This window comes from Ochotona princeps, chromosome 1 (genome assembly GCF_030435755.1).
Source record: "Ochotona princeps isolate mOchPri1 chromosome 1, mOchPri1.hap1, whole genome shotgun sequence".
NCBI lineage: Eukaryota > Metazoa > Chordata > Mammalia > Lagomorpha > Ochotonidae > Ochotona > Ochotona princeps.
This window is the reverse complement of record NC_080832.1, coordinates 105,709,600-105,728,157: the sequence shown is the minus strand read 5'-3', so window position 1 is coordinate 105,728,157 and position 18,558 is coordinate 105,709,600. Positions and strand designations below refer to the sequence as shown.

At 41.6% G+C, this 18,558-nt stretch overlaps 1 protein-coding gene across 7 annotated transcripts in view; it reads left to right on the top strand.

The window, feature by feature from the left end:
* Positions 1–18,558, top strand: part of UBR2 (ubiquitin protein ligase E3 component n-recognin 2) — a 126,725-nt gene that overhangs the window by 14,653 nt on the left and 93,514 nt on the right. The window lies entirely within an intron of this gene.

The window sequence follows — 18,558 nt, the reverse complement described above, 5'->3', positions numbered from 1 at the left end:
TGTGACTGTCTAAAACATACACACATCATAGACCAGATCGAGTTTCTGACTTCTGTTATTCACTCATTCTATTTCTCTGGTGTCCTGACAGACTGTAGCCATTTGTCTGCCTTTCATTGTGGTCTAGTCCTAGCTTAGACAAGCTTGCCCTGCTGCGGATCTGAGTAGATTACCCCCTCATTGAGAGTCGGAGCTATCTAGGGCTCATCTCATGAGTTCCCTTTCCTAGTTATTGCAATGTTGTACTGCCTATTGTTCAGTGTTTCATCTAGTTTTAGGGTTATTTACAGTAGAGAGGCTAATTCACAGCCAGTTACTGCATCATAGCCAGAAGTACAAGTGCCAAATTGGTTTTAGATGATGAAAGAAGCTTATGTTTGTCACCACCAAATTTAATTTTCTTTTTTTTTCTTTTTTCATTTTTTTAAAGAGTTATTTGAAAGGCAGAATTAGAGAGAAACAGAGCTCTTCCATCTTCTGGCTCACTCGCTAAATGGCCACTTCAGGCCAGAGCCAGGAGCCAGAGGTTTCATTCCAAGTCTCCCATATGGATGCAGAGGCCCCAAGCTCTTGGGCCATCCCTGCACTGCCTTCCTAAGACCATTAGTACGGAGCTGTATCCAAAGTAGAAGAGCCAGGACTCAAACCAGTCCCCAGCTTTAAACTTAATCATCTTATATGTAATCATGTTATAATAATCCTTCATAAATGCTGAAGATAATGTCTTTGAGGAAGCTGAGGTTAAGTAACTTAGGTGCGGTCATAAAACCTGAAACAAGCCTGTATGGCTAAAGTCCACGTTCTTTTCATTGTGCCTGTCTCTTATCTTCAAATATTGACTTCTTATGAACTGTTCACTCTTAGTTAAATGAGCAAAACATATACTGAATGTTTCTTGCAATTGCGTGTTTAAATTCTGAGGAATGCCTTTGTTGTTAAGTTACTATTATATAAAATGATGGGAATAAACTAGGTAATTTGTCTCAGGTTCTAACTATCTTGGCAAAGTAAATTAGCCCCACTTCCTGTGTGTGTTTCTTGCTAGTCACTGCAGCTCAGAAATCTGCTGCATCCTACTACAGTCATTCCTGCTGAGAAAAACAAGTCAAGTCCTCTACCACAAAGTGTGTGCAGAGTATTAAAAACACGTTAGATCTGGGTGGTAGAGAGCGTTATTGGCGACTCTCAGGTCACAGATTCTGCATGAATCCTTTTCTTTCGACTGTCCCTACTGTTGGCCTACTGTTTCCCAAATGCAAGTGATTGGTGACATATAGTAAGGAAAAATAGTTAAAAGATAAGTCTGTCCTGATGCAAAATGTTTTTGAAATTGTATATGCAATGCATCTATTAAAAGTTTATGGGAAATACACATTATACAGAAAATGCATAGATTTTCAAAAATTTGTTTCACCAAAACATACTTGTCTTTTACTTACATTTTCTATTACTTTTTTTTAAGATTTATTTTTTATTTTTATTGGAAAGTCAGATATACAGAGAGGAGGAGAGACAGAGAGGAAGATCTTCCGTCCTTTGATTCACTCCACAAGTGGCCGTAGTGGCTGGAGCTGAGCCGATCTGAAGGCTGGAGCCAGGAGCTTTTTCTGGGTCTCCCACACAGGTGCAGGGTCACAAGGCGTGGAGCCGTCTTTGACTGCTTTCCCACTCCACAAACAGGGAATTGGATGGGAAGTGGGGCTGCTGGGATTAGAACCAGCATCCGTATGAGATCCCGGCACATGCAAGGCGAGGACATTAGCCACTAGGCTACCGTGCTGGGCTCTTCCGTTACTTTTTTTTTTAATTTTTTAATCAACTTCAGTTACTTTTTGAAGTCCCCTTGTATTAGGTACTAATTTGTTTAAAAAAAAAGTGTGATGTCGCTTAAAGTACAAGGAACTTTTCCTTTTTTTAAAAAAAAAAATTTTTTTTAAGATTTATTTTTATTGCCAAGCCAAATATATGGAGAGGAGGAGAGACAGAGAGAAAGATCTTCCATCCAGTGATTCTCCAAGTGACCGCAACAGCTGGTGCTGCACCGATCTGAAGTCAGGAGCCCAGAGCCTCTTGCGGGACTCCCATGTGGTTGCAGGATCCCAAGGCTTTCGGCCATCATCAGCTGGTTTCCCAGGTCACCTGCAGGGAGCTAGATGGGAAGCAGGGCTGCTGGGATTAGAACCGGCACCCATATGGGATCCCGGGGGTGTTCAAGGCAAGGACTTTAGCCGCTAGGCCATAGCGCCGGGCCCAACTTTTCATTTTTAAAATTATTCTCCAGATTATGTCTACACATATATGTATGTATTATGTATGTACGTATGTATGTGTTTTGTTTGAAAGTCAGAGAAAGAGACAGACCTTCATCTGCTGTTTCCTCCAAAGGTCCACAGCAGGCAGGGTCTGAGCAAGCAGAAGTGGGGAGCTGGAGCTTAGTCTGGGCTTCCCAGGTAGATGACAAGGACCTAAGTGCTTCAGCCGTTAACTGCTGCCCCCAGGGTACACGATAGCAAGAAGTGGGACCAAAGCAGAGGCAGCGCTTGAAACCAGACATTCTGAAAGGTGTGCGGGTATCCCCAGGGTCGTCTTAACTGTGACATGAAACCCCATTCCTGGAGGACTTAAGGTGCTGTTTTGCTATTCCTCTTTAGTTAAATTGCTTGAGTATTCTATGCAGTTGCACATTTCCATACTGATCCAGTTCAATACCATATTTACAGTTATAAGCCGGTTATTTCCTATTATGTTGTTCATTATGTTTGTTTAACGGGGTCCTTCATCCAGCAAGTGAAACTCTGACACAGGTGCTTGCTCTTATGAGGATTTATTGAAGGACAAACTAATTACATAACAAAACAAGAAATCCAAGTATAATACAGAAGGGCAGTAACTACAGCATATTTACAGGCTTCCTCTTCTACTACTACTACTACTCTACCACTCCTCCTCTTTGTTCTCTTCTTCTTTGTTCTCTCTCAAACTTAGGTTAAAACCCTATCAACAGCCAATTCCAACAGGGCTGCTTGGCCATGCATCAAACACATCAATCACAGCCTTGATCATGCACACACACACCAATCACAACTCTGATCACACGCACACCATGCAGACTGCATGAGACCTTGAACCAATCTTCTGCAACTTCCTAAAACTTGTTTACTACCTTTGTGCCGTGAGAAGACAATAACAAGCGCCATCTTGGGGCATAGTCCCGCTCTCCACATTTGTTATGCACAGACAATCCTTCCCAGTCTGGATTTTACAACTGGGTATATTCTCTCCTGTATTCAACCAGTTCATTGCTAGAGCAAGTGATGCTGTGGGTACACAAGATATTAATCTCTCATGAATTTATTGCCTTTTCATTTTTTTTTTCTTTGGGACTCTTACCCAAAAATATAAAGTGCTAGAATCTTGGTAGTCCCAGGAATCCCACATGTGTCTCCAGACCCATCAGAAGAAATTGGGTACAGGTAGAACTTCACTGGTGGAATGTTTAATAGAGGTGCTTAATTATGTCGATAGTCCTGAGATACTCTAGGTGCAGAAGAGGAAGTAAGAAGAAATTAGTTTTCAGCAGCTTATGCGATAGACTTTTGGAAGTTTGGAGGAGAGAGGGTGGAATGGCAGAAAGAACAGTACATTTACTCCATCAATTAAAAGTGTATATCGGGCCCGGTGGCGTGGCCTAGCGGCTAAAGTCCTCGCTTTGAAAGCCCCAGGATCCCATATGGGCGCTGGTTCTAATCCCGGCAGCTCCACTTCCCATCCAGCTCCCTGCTTGTGGCCTGGGAAAGCAGTTGAGGACGGCCCACTGCATTGGGACCCTGCACCTGCGTGGGAAACCTGGAAGAGGTTCCAGGTTCCTGGCTTCAGATCGGCGCGCACCGGCTCGTTGCAGCTCACTTGGGGAGTGAATCATCGGACGGAAGATCTTCCTCTCTGTCTCTCCTCCTCTGTGTATATCTGGCTGTAATAAAATGAATAAATCTTTAAAAAAAAAAAGTGTATATCATGGGGGGGCTGGCGTGATGGCTCAAGTGGCTAATCCTCTGCCGTCAAGCACCGGCATTCCATATAGGTTCCAGTTCATGTCCTGACTGCTCCCCTTCCCATCCAGCTTCCTGCTTTGTGCCTTAATACTATGGTGAGATTGGGCTTTCTTGAATTATAATCAATCTTAGGAGAAAGCCATCACATTTAAGTGGTGTTTGATGCAGTTTTCTCATGCTTTATTTCATTGGTAACATTCCCTTTAAAAAATGATTCCCTTAGTTATGTGAAAAGCAGAGTTTATACAAAGGGACTTAGAGCTTCTCTCCAGTGTTTCACTCCCCAAACGGCCACAGTGGCCAGACCGAAGCTAGGAGCCAAGAATTCCATTCGGGTCGCTCATGTTTGCAGAGGATCAAGCACTTGGGCCATGTCCTGCTTTCTGACACATTAGCAGGGAACTGGATCAGAAATGGAGCAACCGGGATTCAAGCCAGTGCCCACAAAGGATGCTGGCATCACAGGAAAAAGCAACTTAACCCTCTGTGCCATAATGCTAGTACAAAGAATATTCCCTCTATTCCTGCCTTGTAGAGTTGTTTTGTCTTGTTTTATTTTTATCACAAATCTTTACTGAATGTTTCCAAGTGCTTTTATTCCATCTGTTCAGGTAATTGTGATTTTCTCTTTCTTTAAATTTGTTAATTAGTTTTTAGCAGATTCAGTGTGATTTGTAGGTACAATTCAAGAGCATTGTGTTGTTATTCTCTTCTTCTCTCCTCTCCCTATAATGTTTCATTTTAATTCCACTAGTATGATTGATTAGATTGATTGATTCCTCTACCCTACCAGGAAAAAAATCCATTTGCTTATCATATAATATTATAATTGCTGGGTTCCATTTGTTAATATTTGTTAAGGATTTTAGTGTTTATCTTCCATAACATATGCCAATTTGTCACTGTCTTTAAACATCTTTGTTGTCTGGTTTTAGTATCAGAATGGTTAGCCTTAGAAACTGGGTTAGCAACTATTCCTCAATCTTATATTTTCTGAAAAGTTTGTAGTAAGTTGGTATTATCTGTCCTTAAGTATTTGGTATAATTTGCTAGTAAACCATCAGGACCTATGGTTTGTTTGTTTTTTTTTTTTGAATTTTGATAAAATGTGATGCTTATTAGGGTTTATTAGAACCTTATTTCATCTTGTTGTCAGTTTTCGTACTGTGTCGTTTTCAAGAATATGTCATCGTGTAATACTGAATTTACTGACATCAAATTGTGCATAGCATTTCCTTGCACTTTGGATGTCTGTTATCTACAGTGATATTTCATTCCTGGGATTAATTTCCCTTTCAAATAATCAGTTTTGAACATAATTCATATTTTGTTTTTTCTACTTTATTTTATTGATTTTTATCCTTATTATTTTTCAATTTTCTATTTACTTTGAAATTAGTGTGCATATGCTTTCTTCGCCTAAGGGTTGTTTAGCAGTTCATTGTTTAAACATTTGGTCCTTTTTAGATAACGGTATAGACAATTTCAGTCTTGAAATTTATTGAAAATAGTTTTTGCTTAAGAACATACTCTTTTTGTAAAGGTTTATTTTATTTCTTATTTGAAAGGCAGAGTTACAGAGAAAGTGAGAGAGATAAAGAATCGTCCTTTTGGTGTACTCCTCATGTGGCTGCAGAGGTCAGAGTTGGGTTGATCTGAAGCCACCAGGGGCGTCATCCAGGTCTCTCCCATGGGTTCAGGGACCCAAAGACATGAGCTATCCTCTGCTGTCTTCCCAGGCACATTAACAGGGAACTGGATCAGAAGTGGAGCAGCCAGGACTGGAACCAGCACCCACAGGGCCTTACGAACTGTGTCACAGTGGTGGCCCCAGGTTCACTGCTTTTCTATCTAGTAGTGCTTTTAGGTGATGTTGACCAAAGCTGTTGTTGTTGTTCTGGCTTACCAAGATTGTTAAATTTTTCTCTTCTTAAAATTTTGTTCTATAGCACAGTGTAATAGGCACTAGGATTTTCCCCTCCCCAAGTTCCCTCACCTCCCAATGACTTCCCCTCCAGTTTTACAATGGGTGTCTTTCGTTAAGTCCGTCATACTGCCACTGAAGTGTCTCCAACAATGTAGGCATGGGCAGTGTTGGAGGGTCCAGCATCCAACTGTCAGGACATTTTCAGCCATTTCACTGGGAGTCCGTCCTTGTTTGAGAACATACTCTGTTTTAATTATATACTTTTGAGAAGAAGGTATTTTTCTAGTTAATGTAATTATTGATATATAGTTATTGATGTATTTATTGATTTAAATCTACCATTTTGCTGTTTGTTTTCTGCTTATCTGGTTGTTTTTGTTTTCTCTTCTTTTAGGTTAATCAGAATTTTAGCATTTCATTTTGTTTCCTCTCTTGGCATTAAGTTATACTCTTTGTGTTTTTCCTTAGTGGTTACTCTAGAAATTGTAAGAGTCTATTTTTCACATAAAATGCTTAGGTGTTGCATTTGTAGCATTCCTCTTGTCCTATTTATTACACTGAAAATAATACAAATCTTATAGTATAAAGTAACAATTTTCCTTGAAAAATGTAAAATCAATCCTTACTTAGCTTCCAGAGTATACCAGAAGAGACTATGGGCCATGGTTTGCCAACTCTTGATGTGCACTCCAGTTACAGTGTAGTACCAGTTCCTTCCAGCCTGGTTTTAAATCCCCTGCTTGAATTTGCATTCACTTTATTTCTCTCTCTCTCTTTTTTTTTCTGGAGAAAACATGATCATTTTCAATACCCTTATAAACATACCTTGATACCAAATGTGTGTTTTTCAACTTCTTGGATGCTTACTAGGTATCACACAATGTGAGTTAGTTCTTGCTGTCTATCTGAAGTTACTGTCAGAACCCGCAGGCATAGGGCTCAGTCTTATAAGACTGCAAGCACTGGGCCCGGCGGCGTGGCCTAGTGGCTAAAGTCCTCGCCTTGAATGCCCCGGGATCCCATATGGGCGCCTGTTCTAATCCCGGCAGCTCCACTTCCCATCCAGCTCCCTGCTTGTGGCCTGGGAAAGCAGTTGAGGACAGCCCAATGCATTGGGACCCTGCACCCACTTGGGAGACCTGGAAGAGGTTCCTGGTTCTCGGCATCGGATTGGCGTGCACCGGCCCATTGCGGCTCACTTGGGGAGTGAATCATCGGAAGGAAGATCTTCCTCTCTCTCTCTCCTCCTCTCTGTATATCCGGCTTTCCAATAATAATAAAAATCTTAAAAAAAAAAAAAAGACTGCAAGCACTATATCAGGAGTGGGGAGCATTCAGCCTGGCTGAGGCCCACAAAATCATCTGTTCTGACCCTGCAAGGCAGCTGCTGGCAGGACTTGAAATTAAAAAATATATGAGTAACTTTTTAAAGTTGATAATTTTGTTTGACCAGCAAATAATGTGATATATATCCAGATAGTCCTTGGCAGGAAAAAGATTCCTTGTTCCTGCACCTGAGCTTCTGATTTTACTCTAAGTGGGGGAGGGTGGCTGCTATCAGCCCCATCTTGGACTTGATTAATTTCCTAGGGCAGCTTACAGAGCTCAAGGAAACACTAGCTTAGTTCCAGTTAATTATGTAGGATGTTATAAAGAATGCAGGTGAATAGCCATGTGTGGAAGTGCATTTAGGGCCAGGTGTCAGGGGAGGGGCCTGAGTCCTAAGTGGGTCTGCTGTTTCCTGCCACCTCAGTGTGTTCTGCAACCTGATGTTCAACACATCTCCTCTTTTAAGAATTTTTAATGGTGCTTAATCTTAGTCCTGCCACAGGTTCAGCAGGTAGAACTGAAAGTTCCAACCCTCTTATCATTTGGTGTTTCTGGTAACTGGTCTCGTTGGCATAAATTCAGTTGTCCCACTGTTACGTGTGATGTTAGTTCTAGGCTTTTGTAGACAGTTTTTATCTTGAAATAACGTTTGCGTTTTGCCAGATGGTTTTTTTTTCCCCTGCATCTGTTCACGGGATCATGTGACTTTTCCTTGGCTTATTGCCATGATAAATTACGTATTTTCACATGTTCCACCATGCTGTCATGCCTGAAATAGATTTCACTTGATCAGTATTTAATTATTTTTATACAGTGTTAGATTCAGTTTGCTGATTTGGGGAATAGTCATGAAAAGCATTGGTCTATAGTTCTCTTATAACGACTGTCAGGTGTTGGCATTAAGATGCTGCTGGCCCAGTAGATTGTTTGGACATATTCCCTCTGCTTATGTCTTCAGGAAGAGATTGTACAGCCATGCTATCATTTCTTCCCTAGTCATTTCATAGAATTCATCAGTGAACCCATCTGAGGCTGGGGCTTTCTGTTTCAGAAGATAGTTAATAATTGACTATTTCTTTAAAAGATACAGACCCATGCAGATTGTTTGCACTCATGTTTTTGAAGGATACTTTTCCTGAACGTTGAGCCCTAGATTATTAGTTATAGTTTGTGCATGTATGCACACATAATTCTTTTTGACATTTAAAAGCAAATCTCATTCCAATGTGTGCTGACCTCTGTTGTTTGTGTTGATGCTAACTGTAGCTAGCGAATCTGTGTTCTCTTGTACAAAATGTGTCAGTTTGCTTTAGCTGCCATGAAGATTTTTTTCCTTGTTTCTGGATGTGGAGCAGTTGAACTATTGTATGTCCAAATATGTATTCCTTATTTTTATCCTCTTCTGATTTGTTGAGCTTTGTGGATCAATCAGTTGATAATCTTTCACCAATTTGGGAAGCTTGCAAATTCCTGTAATATTTCTTCCACCTCCTATTTTCCATACCTAGGACTCTAATTACATGGTAGTATAATTGAGATGCTTTGATTAGTATGGTTATATACACACACACACACATATGGGTATATGTATATACAACTCACTAGTAAATATAATGTATATAATGTGTATAAATGCATGCTGAAAACATTTAGTAAAAAGTATACATAATCAAGAAAACTTGGACATAACTATTTTAAACAAATCTCTGGGCTCTCAGGGATTCTTAGGTACTGTAGATGCTCTGGCTTTGGTCCCACATGTCTTTAGTCTTCCAGTTAAAACTGATATCATAACTGTATACGTTTGCCTTTTCTCTGAAATAGGTGCCTCCTATAGGACAAAGCTTTGGCATTTCTTTTCTTTAAAAATAGTAGCTTATATCTAAGATAATGGTTTAGATATCAAATCTACAGAAGTTATGAATGAAATAACTATGATAAAAGGTCACTGAAGGTATGAGAATAAACCATTGGAAAAATTATATAGGCAAACAAGTGTGATAGAAAAGAAAGCTACAATAGCAGTTCTCATATCAGACAAAAGAGAATTTGTATATATATAAAATAGTATACAAATTAACTTTGTATGCTGTTACAAAAAAGGGTGCTAGTGTTGAAAGGAATAATAAGTCAAGAAGAAGTGTCCATTTGGATCTATTTGCACCTAATAGTATAGCCTCAACATTTATTAAGTGGTAACTGATAGATTTGCACAAAGAAGCAGATAAGTCACCAATTCAAATCTTTAACATTTACTGCACAAAAAATGACAATTATCTAAAAGCAGAATGATCTAAGTCTTGAATCATACAGCTAATGAACAATCTGTCCTCTATCTCTAGAGCTGTGTCCCGGGAGAGTATGTGTTCAAGTACACATAGTAGTAATCTGTATGTAAATGTTATAAGGACAGACATGCTTCTCTGTGGAATAAAATCGAGAGAACTTAGTCTTTTTGTTGATGGCCAACTAGTTTTCAACAAGAGTACCAAGATAATTCAGAGAAATTTGAAACTTGAAAAGACATTTCTTCAAAGAAGATATCCAGATAGCCAATAAATGTATCATTAATCGTTAGGAAAACACAGGTCAAAACCACAATACTGTTTCACAGCTGTTTGGATGGCTGTCATCAGAAAGGCAGATAAGACAAGAACTGACAAGAATGTAAACAAATTGGAACCTTTCATTCATTGTTGATGACTGTGAAAATGGTCCATCTGCTTTGGTAAACAGTAGTACTTCCTCAAAATGTTAACTATGGAATTGCCTTATGACTGCTGGGTTTGTGCCCACAAGAACTGAACGCAGGTTTTCAAACTTCTGAGTGTTCGTAGCATCATTATTCACAGTCAGAAATAACCCAGATGGCCATGAACTGAAGCATCCAAACTGGGGAATATTGTTCAGCCATGAAAGGAGAGTACCTTGAAAACAGAACACTAAGTGGAAGGACTGATTACAAAAAAAAAAAAGTTTTGTGTCATTTATGTGAAATGTTCAGCAAATTGGCAGAGATGGAAAATAGATCAATGGTTACCAGGGATGGAGATGGAAAGACATTTATGCTAGTGGGTACAAGAATCCTTTAGGATGATGGAAATGTTCTGGAATTAGAGCTGATGGTTTTAGAACCTTTTGAATACTCTAAGAATGACTCAGTTATACACTTTGAAAGGATGGCTTTTGTAGTGTATGAATTAAATTTCAATGTTTAAGAAAGGCGTTCTGTATATTTGGCATTAAAGGAAACCTTGGTTAATTCTAGAGGATCAGAGGTGTACAGACTGCACTATACAATAATATTCACACACCAAATACCTAATGCAGAATAGCATTAAGTATAGCAAAAGTATGATTAAGTGAAACTATGTTTGGAAGCTACCATTTCTTTTTTTTTTTTTGAAGATTTATTATTTATTTTATTGCAAAGTCAGATATACAGAGAGGAGGAGAGACAGAGAGGAAGATCTTCCTTCCGATGATTCACTCCCCAAGTGAACCGCAACGGCCGGTGCTGCGCCAATCAGAAGCCGGGAACCAGGAACCTCTTCCGGGTCTCCCACGTGGGTGCAGGGTCCCAATGCAGTGGGCCGTCCTCAACTGCTTTCCCAGGCCACAAGCAGGGAGCTGGATGGGAAGTGGAGCTGCCGGGATTAGAACCGGCGCCCATATGGGATCCCGGGGCTTTCAAGGCGAGGACTTTAGCCGCTAGGCCACGCCGCCGGGCCCGGAAGCTACCATTTCTAAATAACCTTTGGGTAAAAGAAAATCATTAAAGAACTTTAGAGAGGCTGTTGCTGTGACATTATGGGTAAGGTAACCTGCAGTGCTGGCATCCCATGGGGGCACTGTCATGTCCTGACTGCTCCACTTTGATCCAGCTCCCTGCCAACCTGGAAAAGGCAGCAGAGGATGGTGTGGTGTTTGGGCCCTTGCCACTTGCATAGGCGACCCAGATGAGGCTCCTGGCTTCAGCCTGGCCCACAGCTGGCCACTGGCCAGCTGTGGAATGAGTTAGTGGGTGAAAGATCTTTCTCTGTCTTTCCCTGTTTCTCTGTAACTCTTTCATAAAAAATAAAATTTTTTAAAAAAAATTGGAAACAACTTGCACAAATGTTACACGTCGAAATTGTTAGGACACATCTAAAGGATCATTTGGAAGGAAATGGCTTTAATATATGTATTTCAAGAAAAAAGTTGAAAATAAATAAACTGTATACATGCATTTCCTGAGTGTGTGTGCTGAGAGGAATTAGAAACCATAAAAATCCCATGAATTACAAAGTGCTAAGATATTGGTTTCTAAATACTACTACTGTCCAGTAAGAGTTAGAGCTCTGTGGAGAAGTGATTGACTCCAGATCTGGGACAGGAAAAACACAAAATGAGCCTAGAACATCTTGTGGTGCCAGAAGGTTTAAAAAATAATAATGCTCAGAAAGGGGTGGACATTGGTCAACAGCCCTGAAACCAAGACTGAGCCAATCTGAGCCACAAAATAGATGATAGTATTTTATAACCCATAGAATACAGTAAGTACCCATGAATCCACACTGACAGAACCACTGGTAAATCAATGAATGACAAAAAGAAAAAAAAAAAACGGAAGAAAAAAAAGATGCCTTCAGTAGCTCCTCCATTATTAAGAGTTCTGTTTATAGTAAAGCAGGAATGAGGTCTGTAGGAAATTGCCATTTGTTAAGTACCAGTGATCCTTTTAGGTATTATACATCTGATGCTTGCCGAAACTAGTTTTAAGATATTTGCATACAAATTACCTCTCCATGTGCACTTAATTAGAAAGGGAACAATACTAACTTTACAGTAAGGGAGTCTGGCAGACACTTCTTAACCAAGTGAGCAAAAATTAGCATCACAAATAACAGCCTATCAAATCAACATCGTGTATTCCTGTTTTGATGAACGAAGAATATTGTCATTATTTCTGTGATATTCTTGCCAAAAAAAGTGTAATTCAGCTTCTCAAAAACATCAAATCAAATTGCGGGCTGGCTACAAAATTGACCAGTGCTCATCAAAGGGGCCAACTCTGGGCTCTAGCCCTGACTCCCATCTCCCTCCTAATGCAGCCCCTGTGAGGCAGGGGTAATGGCTCAGCAGTTGGGTTGCTGCCACTCACTGGAGACCTGAATTGAGTCCCTGGCTGTTTCTGTCTGTTGGGGGCATTTAAAGAATGAATCAGCAGGTGGAAACTCTGTCTCTACCTGCTTCTCAAAAAGGGGGAAGGAGAAAGAAGAGCAGGAAATGAGGGAAGAAGGGTAAGTCAGAGTTTTGTGAACCTCTGAAATCTGAGAATTATGAACAGCTGAATGTTAGTGAACTGGAAAACTTAGATGTCATACTTAAATTCCTAAACAAGCATAGGCAACTTGAGTGCAGTATGAAAAGTGTTATAAAGGCAGGGGAGATGGGGAGGGGGAAGACTTGCATTGTTATGTGGCAAATAAAGCCACCGCCTGTCCTGGTTTGAGTCCTGGCTGCTCCATTCCCAGCCCAGCTTCTGCTAATGCCTAGGAAAGCAACAGAGGATAGCTCAAGTAGTTGGCCACCTACACCCATGTGAGAAACCTGGAAGAAGCACTTGACTGCTCACCTAGGACCAGTCCAGCTCCAGCCATTGCAGCTGTTTAGAGTGTGTCAGCAGATGGAAGATATCTCGCTCTTCCTCTAACTCTGACTTTCTAATAAATAAATCTTTAAAAAAAGTAAAAATATTAGTTACAAAAGAATAAAAGCTGTTTTATTTATGCAGAAAATCCTTACAAAGACAGTACAACAGGAGACATTAAAAAGCCATTTCTTTTATTTAATATAGATGAAAATTACTAGTATAAATAAAACACCGAGCCTGGCGCATGGCCTAGTGGCTATAACCCTCACCTTGCAAGTGCCGAGCTCCCTTATGGGATTCTAATCCCCAGTGGCCTGATTTCCCATCCAGCTCCCTGTTTGTGGCCTGGGAAAGCAGTTGAGGACAGCCCAAAGCCTTGGGACCATGTACCCTTGTGGGAGACCAGTCTTCAGATTGGCTCAGCTCCAGCCGTTTCGATTGCTTGAGGAGTGAATCGATGGATGGAAGATCTTCCTCTCTGTCCCTCCTCCTCTCCGTATATCTGGCTTTACAATAAAAGTAAATAAATCCTTTAAAAAAATTAGCTATCTGTGATTATCAGAAATATACTAAAAGAGTAATACATCATGACCAAGTGGAGTTTAGTTCAGGCATCCAGAGTTCTTAAGGCAGTTACCAATGTATGTCACTATCTTAACGGTTAAGAGAATAAAACTTTTTTCTGATTAGTATCAGAAGAGCATTTTGTAGGCTTAAGTAACTTTATTATATGAATTTTCAGCACATTATTTATGTATCATGACTTTATGCTTACGCATTGAATTTTTAGAAATTTTTAGAAATGTTTTATAAACATTTTTAATACAGTTAAGGTAAGATGAGTGACTAGTAGTACATGTACTCGTTGCTTGGCTTCATCATCTACCATGATGGCAGCTCTTTTTAATGTATCCCACATTCTCACACATACTTTTATCTGTTCACCTTTTATTTTGAAGAAAATTCCAAGCTGTGTCTTTTTTAAAAAGAATCAGAAGTGATGCAGTTTATAGCTTTTTTTCCTCTGCAATTATTAACATCCTAGAAAACTAACACTGGTCATCTAATATCACCAGGGTATCCAGCTAATATATAACCATCGTTAAAATTGTTCTGAATGGCTCAAAAATGGATTTAAAGTTCATCTGTCGGATTTGGCTGCTATGCCTCATAGATGTTTTTAAATCTATAGCCATGGCTGTGGGCAGACCAGGCTGGGCAAGGCTGCAGTACCCATCGGCATGCATATAGACTGAGTCTGGGGGCAGGCCAGACTCAGCGAGGCTCTAGCAACTGCTGGTGCTCACAAGAACCAGAATGGGTGTAGGATAAGCCAGGTTAGGCCACCGCATGTGCCAGGTCACATGAGAGCCAGGTCTGGGGGTTGGCCAGACTGGATTAAGCTGTAGTACTCATCAGTGAAGACCAGAATGAGTGCAGGCCAATTGAGCTAGTACAAGCCAGTGAGCACTTGCCAGTGAGTGCCAGAACTGGTGGCAGGTCATGTCAGGCTGGACCACAGCACCTACCAACACGTGCAAGATCCAGGACTGGGAGCAGGTTTAGTAGGGGAACTTAGTGAGCTCCCTGCTAGACTGCAACTCCAGCTGGTGAACACAAAGGTCAGGGCTGACAGCAGACCAGGCTAGGCAGGGCTGAAGCACCTGTTGATATATGTGTAGATTGGGTCTGTGGGTGGGCCAGGCTGCTTTGGGGTTGTAACACCCGCCAGTTCACATCAGGGCTGGGGCTGAAGGTGAGCCAGGATGGGCTAGACTGCAGCACCTGCTAGCGAATGATGAGATGAGGTAGGCCATGCCAGACTGATCCTCAGCACACATTGGCATACACAACATCCAGCGCTGGGAACAGGCCTGATGGGGAAACTTTGTGAACTCCCTGGGCGGGCTGCAGCTTCCACTGGTCAGCATGAAAGCTGGGATTTGGGGCAGGGCTGGTCTTGGCAGGGCTGGTCTTGGCAGGGCTGAGCACCCATTAACCCATATATAGACTTGGTCTGGGGGCAGGCCAGAATGGGTGCAGGCTGGCCAGGCTAGGCCACAGCACTGACTGACAGGTGCTGGCGTTGTGTGTGAGTCATGTCAGGCTGGACTGCAGTACCATGATAAGCACAAGATTCTGAGTTAGGAGTGGGCCTGGTAGAGTAACTATGGGTACTTTCCCGCTGGACTGCAGTTCCTCCTGGTGAGCATAAAGGCCAGGACTGGGACAATCCAGACTGGACGGAGTAACAGCACCTGCCATCATATGCATGTGCTGAGACTGGGTATAGGTAGAACTGAGGTAAGCTGCCATACCCATGGGTTTACATGCTGTTCAAATAGGATGTAGGATGGGCCAGGCTAGGCCACAGCACATGCCTGCAGGTGCACAAACCAGGGCTGCAGACTGGGCTTGATGAGGGTTATTGGGGTCACCCCGACCAGGCTGCGGTGTTATAGACTAGGTAGGTTAGGCCATAGCATATGTCAGATAACATGAGAAATGAAGCTGGGAGTAGAACTTACTAAGCAGTTGCATCTACCAGTAAGTGTGTTGGCTGGTATGATTGATGGACCAAACTTGCCCCTGTGCTGCTGGTGCATACTGTACTCAAGCCTCAGGTCACCCAAGGTGAGGTTTTTTGGAGGGACTCCCCAACTGAATAGCCATAGGGAAAATCACAGATTTGTGGTCTGACTTTGGAGTACATGTGTTGGAGCTAGACCTCCTCAGTTGCTGATGCCTGTACAGTGGAATAGCATGCCCAGATGTACATGGGAGACATGATGGCCAACTCACGTAGGCCAGCAGAGAATGATGCGTGCCACATCAGAGGGTGGAAAGCAGCACAGGCTGTACAACTCTCCTGGAGACTTTGCAGCAAGCGTCTGGGTCAGTGCATGAATGAATTGGTCAGCCAATAGCCTTTGGAAAGACTTTCTCAACCCTAGTGCAATGAAGCTGAAAACATCTCAGAACTATCAAAACCACTCAAGTAACACCCTGGGAACGTTGTTCTCCACATTGGGGTCTCTAAGGCATCATCAAATGATCGTCACCAATCCCGGTGTGCTGATGTAATCTGACAGCAAGGAGCAACCCTGTCCATTTCCCGGCACCGCTCAGCAGACACAGGAGAAAAAAAGAACTGAAACATTTGTCCCACCCACCTTCCTCAGTACCTTGACCCTCCCCACCCTATTTGGATGTCTACATGGGCATGCATCCCTCTCAACTATGGAAACAATATTTAAAATTTAAAAGTAAAAAAAAAAATAAGTAAAACTGGTCCCTCTTCAATCCTTTTATTATCCTTGGGTACAATTCCTCTAAGAAAGGTAAATGCTTGATTCTTTGTAGAAAGATGCCCTCTTAATTGCCCCTACAGTGAGCATAATACTCTAGGAAGAAACCATTTTGTGTGTTTAAGATCTGAAGCAAGATAATATTGCAGCTAGTTCAACTGTTGTTGTTTAACATATTACTGGAGGTCCTTGTGCATTGATAATAAAGGAAGAGATTTTTTTTAAGTATTAAAGTATTGGAAAGAGATAAAATTATCATTGTATACAAAATTGTATACTTATTTACCTTGTCAAAACAACACATAACCAACAAACTATTAGGACTGTCTTGAGTTCATCAAGTATGCGAATAAATCAATACTATTTCTTTTCATCTTAATAACTAGAAAATTATATTTTAAAAAAATTGGGCCCGGCGGCGTGGCCTAGTGGCTAAAGTCCTCACCTTGAACGCCCCGGGATCCCATATGGGCGCCGGTTCTAATCCCGGCAGCTCCACTTCCCATCCAGCTCCCTGCTTGTGGCCTGGGAGAGCAGTCGAGGACTGCCCAAAGCTTTGGAATCCTGCACCCGCGTGTGAGACCTGGAAGAGGTTCCTGGTTCCCGGCATCGGATCGGCGCACACCAGCCTGTTGCGGCTCACTTGGGGAGTGAAACATTGGATGGAAGATCTTCCTCTCTGTCTCTCCTCCTCTCTGTATATCCTGGCTTTCCAATAATAATAAAAAAATCTTTAAAAAAAAATTAACATAGAAGCAAACATTTGGCACAGAAGTTAAGATGCCACATCCCATCATGAAGTGTCTTATTTATGTCCCACCTTTTATACTTCAAATCTAGCTTCCAACTAATGCAAAGCCTGGGAGCCAGCAGGTACGCACTCAAGTTCTTGGGCCTGTACCACCCATGTAGGAGACCTGAACTGAATTCTGGGTTCCCACTTTTGGCCTGGTCCAGCCCTGGCTTTGATGGGCATTTGTGAAGTGAACCAATGGATAGAAGATCTGTCTTTCCTCGGCCCCTCTTTTCCCTGTTTTCCCACTGTCTTTCAAATGAAATGTAAGTAAATAAATGTTTTAAAATATGTATCAAAATAGAAAAATCCAAAAAGTACTTGGATATGTTAATCTACTCAAAAGTGCAAAAGACTCATCTAAACAAAGCTTTAAAACTTTAGTTAAGGGCCCAATTGCGGTAGCCTAGCAGCTAAAGTCCTTAGCTTGTATGTGCCCCGGGATCCCATATGGGTGCCAGTTCTAATCCCAGCAGCTCCACTTCCCATCCAGCTCCCTGCTTGTGGCCTGGGAAAGCAGTCAAGGATGGCCCAAAGCCTTGGGACCCTGCACCTGTGTGGGAGACCTGGAAGAGGCTCTGGGCTCCTGTCTTCAGATTCCCTCAGCTCCAGCCATTGCAGCCACTTAGGAAGTGAACCGTTGGGCAGAAGATCTTCCCCCCCGTCTCTCCTCCTCTCTGTGTATCTGGCTATCCAATAAAAAATAAAAATAAATAAAAATTTTAAAAAAACTTGTTAAGGAAATAATGAAACCCTTTGTTTACTATCCACTCCTAATTAGTATTACTCCTAATGCTGTACTCTTAAAAGCATGCTAATACTCTTGAATTTTATCTGTAAATTCCAAATAATTTGTCAAGATTTCAGATGGATAAAATTTTTTAAAAGATTTATTTATTTTATTACAAAGTCAGATATAGAGAGGAGGAGAGACAGAGAGGAAGATCTTCCATCCGATGTTTCACTCCCCAGGTGAGCGCAACGGCCAGTGCTGCGCCGATCCAAAGCTGGGAACCAGGAACCTCTTCCGGGTCTCCCACGTGGGTGCGGGGTCCCAAAGCATTGGGCCGTCCTCAACTGCTTTCCCAGGCCACAAGCAGGGAGCTGGATGGGAAGTGGAGCCTCCGGGATTAGAACCGGCGCCCATATGGGATCCCGGAGCGTTCAAGGCGAGGACTTTAGCCTTTATCCACTAGACTACTGCGCCGGGCCTGGATGGTTAAACTTGAGGAAGTTTGTAAACTCATCCTAATTGATGTGTGGAAGAACAATTGAGTTTGTGAGTAGCTTAGACAATTAAAAAAAGTATAAGTAAATGGGGATTTGCCCTATGAGAAACAAATCCATAGTGATAACTGTGATATGGCATAAAAACAAATAGGTTATTGAGATATCAGAGAGCTTAAACATAGAATCACGGATATGAGGGGATGTAATGCATTTAAAAAGTAACACTATAATCAGTAGGTAAAAGATTGTTCAGATGATGCTGTTGAGAAAAAACATTATATAGA